General features: G+C 45.9%; 1 pseudogene; it reads left to right on the top strand.

Annotated features, from left to right (window-relative positions):
- The first annotated feature begins 1,022 nt into the window (after nucleotides 1–1,022).
- Nucleotides 1,023–1,444, top strand: LOC100429143 (ubiquitin-ribosomal protein eL40 fusion protein pseudogene; annotated as a pseudogene).
- The last annotated feature ends 8,911 nt before the right edge of the window (nucleotides 1,445–10,355 follow it).

Below are 10,355 nucleotides of genomic sequence, written 5' to 3'. Positions count from 1 at the left end.
AAAGAATGATAAGAACAAAACTATTTGCTATGTGCCAGGCATGGTGCTAAGCATAGTATATGCACCATCTCTTATAATCCTACTATCATGGGTTGAACTGTGCTCCCCAAAATGATATATCTACATCCTAATATCTACAATCTGTGAATGTGACATTATTTGTAAGAAAGGTCTTGCAGATACACAAAAAATCAAAATTAATAGCTGTTGCTGTGGATGTAGTGAAAAGGGAACACTTCTACACTGCTGGTGGGAATGTAAACTAGTGCGAGACCTATGGAAAACAGTGTGGCGATTCCTTAAAGAACTAAAAGTAGAACTACCATTTGATCCAGCAATCCCACTACTGGGTATCTACCCAGAGGAAAAGAAGTCATTATATGAAAAAGATACTTGCGCACACGTGTTTATAGCAGCACAATTCACAATTGTAAAAATGTGGAACCAGCCCAAATGCTCATCAATCAATGAGTGGATAAAGAAACTGATATATATATGTGTGTGTGTGTGTGTGTGTGTGTGTGTGTGTGTGTGTGTGTATGATAGAATACTACCATAGAAAGGAATGAGTTAATGGCATTCTTAGTAACCTGGAGTAACCTAATCATATGTTCTCACTGATAGGTGGGAGCTAAGCTATGAGGATGCAAAGGCATAAGAATGACACAACGGACTTTGGGGATTCAGGGGAAAGGGTGGGAAGGGGGTGAGGGATAAAAGGCTACAAATTGGGTTTAGTTTTTTTGCTCAGGTGATGCATGCACCAAAATCTCACAAATCACCACTAAAGAACCTACTCATGTAACCAAACACCACCTGTTCCCAATAACCTATGGAAATTAAAAATAATTTAATTTTTTAAGAAAGAAAGGTCTTGTAAATATAGTTAAGAGTCTCAAGGTGAGAACATACTAGATGATCAGGGTAGGCCCTGAGGGACAAGAGTCCTAGTAAGAGGCACACAGAGGAGAGATACACGTGGAGGAAGGTGATATGAAAACGGAGGTGCTCTTTCTCTTCAGTGAGGCGGCCGAGCTGCAGACTCAGAGATGCAGATCTTTGTGAACACCCTCATGGGCAAGACCATCACCCTTGAGGTGGAGCCCAGGGACACCACTGAGAATGTCAAAGCCGAAATCCAAGACAAGTAGGGCATCCTGCCTGACCAGCAGTGTCTGATATTTGCGGGCAAACAGCCAGAGGATGGCCGCAGTCTCTCAGACTAGAACATCCAGAAAGAGTCCACCCTGCACCTGGTGCTGTGCCTGTGAGGTGGCATTATCGAGCCTTCCCTCCACTGGCTTGCCCAGAAATACAACTGCAACTAGATATTACTCTCAGGGATCTGCGCCAGTGCCCTGCTCACCCCTGTGCTGTCAACTGCTGCAAGAAGTGTGGCCACGCCAACAACTTGTGCCCCAAGAAGAAGAAGAAGGTCAAATGAGGCTCTTCCTTCCACGAAGGGCCCCATGGCCCTGGGGCTCAATAAAGTGTCCCTTTCACTGACTGGAACAGGGGGAAAAAAAAAACAAGAAAATGGAGGCAGAGTTTGGGGTAATGTGTCTATAAACCGAGGAGTTCCAAGGACTACTGTCACTACTGTCAGCCACCAGAAGGTAAGAGAGGAGCAGGGAGCAGATCCTCCCTCCCAGCCTTCAGAAGAAACTAGCCCTTTGGACACTTCAATTTCCCACTTCTGGCATCCAGAACAATGAGCGAATGGATTTCTGTTATTTCAGACTATCCAGTGTGTGGCCGTTTCTTGCAATAACCCTAGAAAATGAATACGCCCACACAATTCTATAAGTTAATGATTGCTGTATTAATATTCCACTTTACACATGTGGAAACTGAGGCATAGGGAGTTTAGTTAACATCTGAGTGGCCAGGAAAGAGTGGAAATCTGAATTTAAATCCACCTGTCTAGTGCAATGTCGTCCTCTTAACCACGCTCTAGACCACCTTCCTGAGAGCCGACTGCATTTCTTCTGGGTAGAAGGAGAGTTGAGGAGAAATGAGAAGGAGTTTTTGTTATGGAGATTTGTATAAGACTGGGGTCCAGGCAGTTCTGTTTTAGGGCCTTGGGTGACAAAAGGTATGCACCATGGCTCACACCTGTAATCCCAGCACTTTGGGAGACTGAGGTGGGTGGATCACTTGAGGTCAGGAGTTTGAGACCAGCATGGCCAACATGGTGAAACCTCATCTCTACTAAAAATACAAAAATTAGCCAGGTGTGGTGGCAGGTGCCTGTAGTGTCAGCTACTTGCAGGACTGAGGTATGAGAATCGGTTGAACCTGGTAAGCAGAGGTTGCAGTGAGCTGAGATCATGGCCCTGCACTCCAGCCTGGGTGATAGAGCAAGACTCTGTCTCAAAAAAACAAAGCATGTACCAAGAAGATCATGAATAAACTTAATGAGGGCTATCCCTGGCCAATCTAAGCAGTAACTAGGGAAGGTGACAGCAGGTGAGTAGGAAATGATTCTGAGGGTCTGCAATTCCACAGGTAGGGGCCATGAGTTAGAGACCTGTGGGTGTTTAAGTTAACATAACCTTCAGATCTGGAGGCTGGAAAGTCCTGGGAAGGCTTGGAACGATTGTCACCAGCAAATGAGCTTTTGTTATATAGAGACTCTCTGTAGGCCATATTTTAGAGAGAAAGGTCACAGAGTGGGTGGGAGGAGGCCTTGGAGAGTGAGGTAAGCTTAGAGGTGGAGAGAAGCCAAGAAGGAAGCAGGCAGGGGTCAGGATGAGAACTTGGAAAAAAAGGATAAGTCCAACTTCTTGTGGATAGTCACTGCACCCGGACAGACAGTGACTCTGCAGCCAGGTGGCTCCCAGCCAAACCAGCTGGACTTGTGGGGCATGGCATATCCATTGCCCTGCACAAGAATAAAGGCAATTGAGTTGTTAAGGGAAACTTTTAGATGAACTAGAGGGAATGTCTTCCTCAAAGTTGATGTGAATAAATGGAGAATCAGAGCTCTAAGAGGAGAGCTGGCACCTTCAATCCCCAAATTAGAAGCTTCATGGATTCATGAAATGAGTATTATGTGCCCAGCTTGCCACCTGCTGCTGCAGTCTTTTTTTTTTTTTTTTTTTTTTTCAGATGGAATTTCGCTTGGTTGTCCAGGCTGGAGTGCGGTGGCGCAGTCTCAGCTCACTGCAACCTCTGCCTCCAGGGCTCAAGTGTTTCTCCTGCCTCAGCTCCCAGGTAGCTGGGACTACAGGATGTGTGCCACCAGGCCCAGCTAATTTTTTGTATTATTAGTAGTGATGGGTTTTTGCCATGTTGGCCATGCTGGTCTCAAACTCCTGATCTCATGTGATCTTCCCGCTTTGGCCTCCCAAAGTGCTGTGATTACAAGTGTGAGCCACCATGCCTGGCCAGGAGTCTTTTAAAATAAGAGAAATAGCATGTTTGAGGAGATGCTTGTTATTTGACTGAGGAAATAAAGATTATATATGAAACTCTCTGGAGAAAATGGCGCAAGGGTGCATATTCACAAACAGAATGATGTATTTTAAATCTAACTTCCAAGGAAGATGAGAGAAGGTGCTAATAAGGTAGACATAGAACATAGACTCTTAGGTTGCAAAGAGAAGGCACCGAAGATTAACTTAAGCCCTAGCTCTAAATACACATCACACATTGCTCTCTCCTCTCCTTCCATGACCCATGGCAGACATCACTAATCCATCGTGGTACTCTTTCCTGTCCAGGCTTCATGTTTGCAGACACTGTACTAGACAGGCACTACCAGAGGTGGCATGAGAAGTGAAATCCCCTAACTCTCCTACCCTTAGGTCATGAGGGTTTATTTTATAAAAATGCAGGGAAGTGTGAAAGCATAGGGAATAACACAATGTTTCCAAGACTAGGCTATAGAGCAAGCCTCATGGAAAACAAGACCAGTGTTTCACTTCCATTCCGGATCCAGCAGTAGTTCTAGTAACCTCGATTCAACCTGTATCTCCCTCAGAGAGAGAAGGAAAGACAAAGAATCTGATGACTGAAATAATTTGTCGTCAGCCAATATAGCATGACAGTGGTTATCCTCAAGATAACTTATAGATGGCTGACTTTTATTATGAACCCCTCATTTCAATTACATTTACATTGAATGGCAACTCTTTAATCCTAGGGTCAGCAAACTTTAATGAAAAGGGCCAGAGAGTAAAACTTTTTGGCTTTGCAGGCCATGCAGTTTCTGTCACAGTGACTCAGTTCCATCATTGGAGCACAAAAGTAACCATAGATAATACACAAACCAATGAGTGTTGCTGTGTTTCTTTTTTTTTTTTTTTGAGTTGGAGTCTCGCTCTGTCGCCCAGGCTGGAGTGCAGTGGCCGGATCTCAGCTCACTGCAAGCTCCGCCTCCTGGGTCTACGCCATTCTCCTGCCTCAGCCTCCCGAGTAGCTGGGACTACAGGCACCCGCCACCTCACCCGGCTAGTTTTTTGTATTTTTTTTGGTAGAGACGGGGTTTCACCGTGTTAGCCAGGCTGGTCTCGATCTCCTGACCTCGTGATCCGCCCGTCTCGGCCTCCCAAAGTGCTGGGATTACAGGCTTGAGCCACCGCGCCCGGCCGCTGTGTTTCAATAAAACTTTATTTACCCAAACAGGTGCCTGTGGCCTATAGTTTCCAACTGTTTTAACCAATTGACTGTGGCCAGGGTGGTGGGATCACAGAGTGCAATAATGACATCATTATGCAGAAGGAACTGTGTTCTTCTCAGAAGACGACCACATGCTTTATGCTTTGCAGGTGTTGAGTGTTTAGTGGACTCTGGGGTGGCACTGGAGTCAGTAGCTGGGGCTATGTTTGTCAGAAACAGGTTCTAAAAGGTAACTGGTGGTTTTTAGTAAACTAAATTGCATTTATTTTCGATACTTTTTTCTGATGTCTTCCTCCTATTATCATTTCCTTTTTGTATATAATAGAGATGGGAACTAGGTGGCTTGCCTTTTATGATTCCCTATTGCCTCAGTCCCGGCAGACATCACTAATCAATCACAACAGTCTTTCTCACTAAGTCCATACATGACTCAGAATCCCTCTTAACATACAACAGTCACAACCAATCAATCACAGGCAACCCTCAACAGGAAACCAGTTTGCTCTGATAGTCAGAAGAAAGTAGAACGGAGGAATGACAAAGAGGTTTGAGAACAGACAAGTTCAAAATGGAATTAGAACCAAGATTCCCAACTCCTTCCTATCCCTGGGCTAAAACCCTGCTTTAACAGATTTACAGTAGACAAACCCTGGGGAAGATTTTTAAAAACTCCTTGTCAAGTTGTTAAACATTTTTCCTGTTTTGGCAGATGTTCTTACTCTGCCACTTTTAAGGGTCTGTGGAAACTGCATTTCAACTACTTCCTAGGGGAGCCTTTGTGTGGAGTCTGGTCCATCTTTCTAATTGAGCTGGGAAGAACACTGCAGCACAGATGTTTGCAACCCCTTACAAAGTTCCAGACCTGGCAGTATCCATCCAATGTGCCCCTGTGTCAGGCCCAGAGCCCCAGCGGGCAGCCCCAGTGGGTTTTTTTCCCCTGCTGTTGGAGCAGCCTTTGCTCCAAGTCCACTGCAAGGAAACGGCACCTGGAGGAACACTGCCTCTAAATGTTTCCCCTCTGGTCACCACCTTCCAACTTGCGTTGTTAAGAGGGGGAGAAATCGGCTTTTAACACCATCCAGTGACTCTCCTTAAGCACCTGCTTCTGCATTTGATCTAAGAAACTGGGGAAGGTCAGATCTGGGCCTGGAAGGAGTGAGAGGTCTTGTCAACGGCCATTCCAGCTGTGAGGGAACAGGAGTAATCAGAGGCAATAGGCTGGCTGTGGGGCAGTCAGAGAGCTCCCCTGGAAAATATTTCGGGAGAAGCTGTCATGGGCATTCTGAGTGCCGACAAGATGTGTCAGGGAAATCCACCCGGTGCTTTTAGGAAGCAGTCATTTTCTCTCGCAGAATCTTGCTGGGCTTTCGAGTTAGGGGCCCAGAGGGAGTTGGCTGGCATTGAAGAATTAGCCAGAAGAATTGGAGCAGCAACTGTGGGAAAATCAGCATGTTTGGGGCTGGAACAAGGTTTTCTTTTTTTTTTCTAAATCCGATTTGCTCCCATTCTCCCTTCTCTGACCTCGCTGGTGAATGTAAGCAAATGATTTGGCCTCCATGCCCCCATTTGCAAACTGTGGTACAGTGGGGATGGGCATGGGCTCCAAATCATATTTTTTGGGTTTGAGTCCCAAGCCCACCACTTGCTAGCTGGGTGATGTTTGGCAGGTAACTCCTCCTCTCTCTCTTTGTTTTCTCATCAGTAAAATGGTAATAATAATAGCTCACACCTTGTAGGGTTGTTAGGCGGGTTAGAAGAGCTAATTCAGGTAAAGGATTTAAAACACATGATAAGTACTGGTATTCAGTTGGTGTATGTGTTAGACTGTCCTTCCATTTCTATGAAGAAATACCTGAGGCTGGGTAATTTACAAGGAGAAGAGGTTTAACTGGCTCACGGTTCTGTAGGCTGAACGAGAAGCATGATGGCAGCATCTGCTCAGCTTCTGGTGAAGGTCTCAGGAAGCTTGCAATCATGGTAGAAGGTGACAGGGAGCCAGCATGTCACACATTGAGCATGGAAGCAAGAAAGAGAGGGAGGTGCATACACTTTTAAACAACCAGATCTTGTGTGAACTCACTCATCACCAAAGAGATGTCATTGGGCCATTGATGAAGGATCCGCCCCCATGATCCAAACACCTCCCGTCAGGCCCCACTTCCAACATTGGGGATTATATTTCAACATGAGATTTGGAGGGGACAAATATCCAAACATATCAGTATATATATGAAGTCAGGTTTATTGATGTATAATTTACATTCAGTGAAATACAATATGTACTTTTTCAATGTACAGTTCAATTATTCCTCACGAATATTTATGGGCATGTAACCACCACCGCAACCAAGCTATAGAAGCCCTCCATCACCCTGAGAGGTTTCTTCTTTCTTCTGCCCTCACCCCAACCCCTGCCAGCCACTGATCTGATTTCTGTCCCTATAGTTTTGACTTGTCCAGAATGTCGTTTAAGGGATTCATTCCGCGAGTAGCCTCCTGCGTTTGACCTTTTTCACTGTGCATGGTGCTTATGAGATTCACCCATTTTGTTGTGTGTGCAGGAGTTTGCTCCTTTTGATTGCCAAGTAATATTCCACTGTGGTAGTCAGTTCTTGCATTGCTATAAAGAAATACCTAAGACTGGGTAATTCATAAAGAAAAGAGGTTTAATTGGTTCACAGTTCCACAGGCTGTACAAGAAGCATGGTGGTATCTGCTTGGCTTCCTGGGAGGCCTCAGGAAACTTACAATCATGGCAGAAGGCAAAGAGGAAGCCAGCACTTCACATGGCCAAAACAGGAGGAAGAGAGCAAGAGGGGAGGTGCTATGCACCTTTAAACAACCAGATCTCTCAAGAACTTACTCACTACCTTGATAACAGTACCAAGGAGGAAATCCACCCCCACAATCCAATCATCTCCCATTAGGCTCCACCTCCAACACTGGGGATTACATGTGAACATGAGATGTGGGTGGGGACATGAAGCCAAACCATATCAGTATGGTTGTTCCATATTTGGTCTATTTATTCACCTGTTGAGAGACATTTGGGCTGTTTTCAGTTTTCGGTGATTATGAAGGATGCTATTGTGAACATTCACATACAAGTCTTCCTGTAGATGTATGTTTCATTTCTTTTGGGTTAATTCCTTGGAATAGCATTACTGGGTAACTAGTAAGAGTACGTTTGCTACAAAAGAAACTGCCAAACTGTGTTTTCAAAGGGCTGTACCATTTGGCATTCTTACTTTCAGTGTCTGAAAGTTCTAGTTGTTTCACATCATTGCCAGTATTCCATATTGCGAGTTTCTTTCATTTACTTTTTTTTGGTTTAAAATTTTATCCTTTCTAGTAGATAAGGATTTCATTTCATTTCGTTATGGTTTTAATTTGAATTCCCTAATGATTAATAATGGTGAGCATCTTTTCATATGCTTCGTTGGCAAATATGTCTCTTCTTTGGTGCACTTTTGGGTGTTTTAGGGGTGAGAACAGAGTTTGCACGAAGCCACTTACTCTTATCCTTGATAAGACTGGAGTTCAAGGTAGAGGCCATATATGTGTGTTTGGATTTATTCTGTTTTGAGTGGTGGATGAACCTGTATAACTGAAGGAAGTTGAGGGTTCAGACTGGTACTGGCTGCAATTGCTTCTGGTTTTTTGTTCCCCTCCCTTGACTCTGCCTTCTGCTGTATTGGCTTCATTCCTGGACTCCCTACAGCTGCCTCTGGGAGCTACAAGCCATCTCCTAAGGGGGAAAGATGGCTGCAGTGCTCCGGGAATCTCGATCTCCCCAAGCCCAAGGTCAGCATGTGGAACACGTGCTTCTCTCCTAGCTGTCTCACCGAGCGGTTTTGTGAGGCTCATTAGGTCAGCTGGCCATCCAAGAAACAATCACTGTGGCTACTATCTAGGTGATATGTCTGCCCTGGGAGCTGGGGTGGGGCCCCTGCTAGCTTCATGGGCTAAAGGTGGGGGACAAAGGCTAAAGGCTAAAGGTTGAATACAATGAATTGTTAGGCCTAGCCTTGGGGGACTCCACTCTGGCCTCTTTGGGCTATGCCCCTTCCCACAGGATGGGAAGTCCATGGGGCCTAAGGGAAGACTTTGCTCTGGGTACGTGGAGTTCCTGAATTCCATACTTTAATAGTTCCAGGCCTTATTCCAGGCTTTGCATAGACCTCCCTGCATCTGTCCTCCTGGCAGATTCTGATGCCTCTGGTGCTAGACCCGAGGGACAGTTGTTAAGGGAGTGGTGGGATAGGGATGCAGTTTGGATATAGAAACCAGGATACCCCTTGAGTGTACTTGAGGCCTAGGGGTATGGAAAACTGCGGTGGAAAGAAGCTGGGCTGCTTTCCTGACACTTCATGTTCCTACGGGAAACTCTGGAAGCCTGAAAAATATAAATTCAAAGCTGTTCCCCTGGCCTCAGCTTCCTTCAAGGAACATAAAGGCTGAGTCTAGTGAGATGCATGCTAGGGGTATCTTATGAGCAGAGCTTGCCCATCTTGGACTTGGAGAGGTGGAGAGAAACCTTAGGACCTTGTGGGACTTAGTTTGTCCTCCTGCCCTATGTGTAATTGGGTCCTCCAAGAATCCCATACCAGGGTAGGATTAAATGTGCAAGCATTTAATTAAGAGAAATACCTATGGGAGGAAATAAAGATGGAACCAGCTGGGGAAGGTTGGGTGAGCCATGCAGGTCTGACCCAGAGTAAAGGAGAGAGGAAAGGAAGGCAGGGTGGAAGTGATCTAGACCATAGTGCAGCCTAAGGAGATTCAGCAAAGCCAATGGGGGAGGAAGGCAGATCCTTAAGCCAAAGTCCACCATCCATAAAGTCCCATGTGTGTCAGGAACAAACCTGGCTTAGTGTCCCTGCCTTGTCAGTCACTGGCTGGGGGCAGCCATGGGAAATGCAGCCCCTCCTGAGCAAAACAGTGATGAATGTCATAGTTCAGTGCTGGGGTCCTCAGTCAACTTCACCTCCTGTAGTTAGAGGTCTGCAAGGTGTACTCTCATGGCCTCTGCACCTTGAGACCTCACATATTAGAGGTGAACCTGACTTGATCCCTAAATAAGGAAAGTTACTGGAACATTGGGAAGTGGATCCTGGGGACTCCCAAAGATTCCCAGGACACTGAAAACGAGCAAAACTGAGATATCCTGGGCCTTGGGAATATTGCTTTGAGCTCCATACAGCCAAGCAAATCCGGACTATCAGTCACTTTGAGAACGGAAACCAGGACTCCCAGTCTCCGGCCTTATCCCTAGTGGTAGTTTGGGAAAGCTCCTACTCTTACTAGCACATGAGTCACCCAGAAATCTCATTCAAATATATCTTCAAATAGCCAGGCATGTTGGCACGTGCCAGTGGTCCTAGCTGCAAAGGATGCTGACGTGGGAAGATTGCTTGGGCCTGGGAGGTCAAAGCTGCAGTGAGCCATGATTGCACCACTGCACTCCAGCCTGGGTGACAGATTGAGACCCTGTGTCAAACCAAACAAACAAAATACACTAAAAATGCAGCTTCGGAGTTGGCAGGTCTGGGCAGGGAGCGAGAGTTGTGTTCCTCAGCCCCCAGCGGATGCGGATGTGGGGGTGCCTTGGCCGCATCTTGAGCAGCAAGGAGATACAGCTCTGGCATGAAATGGGTGCTTGAGAAGAGGTAGTTCTGATAACCCTCGTGTTTCCCCAGAAGAGGCCTGTGTAGATCTTTTGCTCAGACTCC

Source organism: Macaca mulatta, chromosome 11, assembly GCF_049350105.2.
Source record: "Macaca mulatta isolate MMU2019108-1 chromosome 11, T2T-MMU8v2.0, whole genome shotgun sequence".
In the NCBI taxonomy this organism is placed as follows: Eukaryota; Metazoa; Chordata; class Mammalia; order Primates; family Cercopithecidae; genus Macaca; species Macaca mulatta.
The sequence above is the reverse complement of the archived record's forward strand: the minus strand, read 5'-3'. Positions and strand labels throughout refer to the sequence as shown.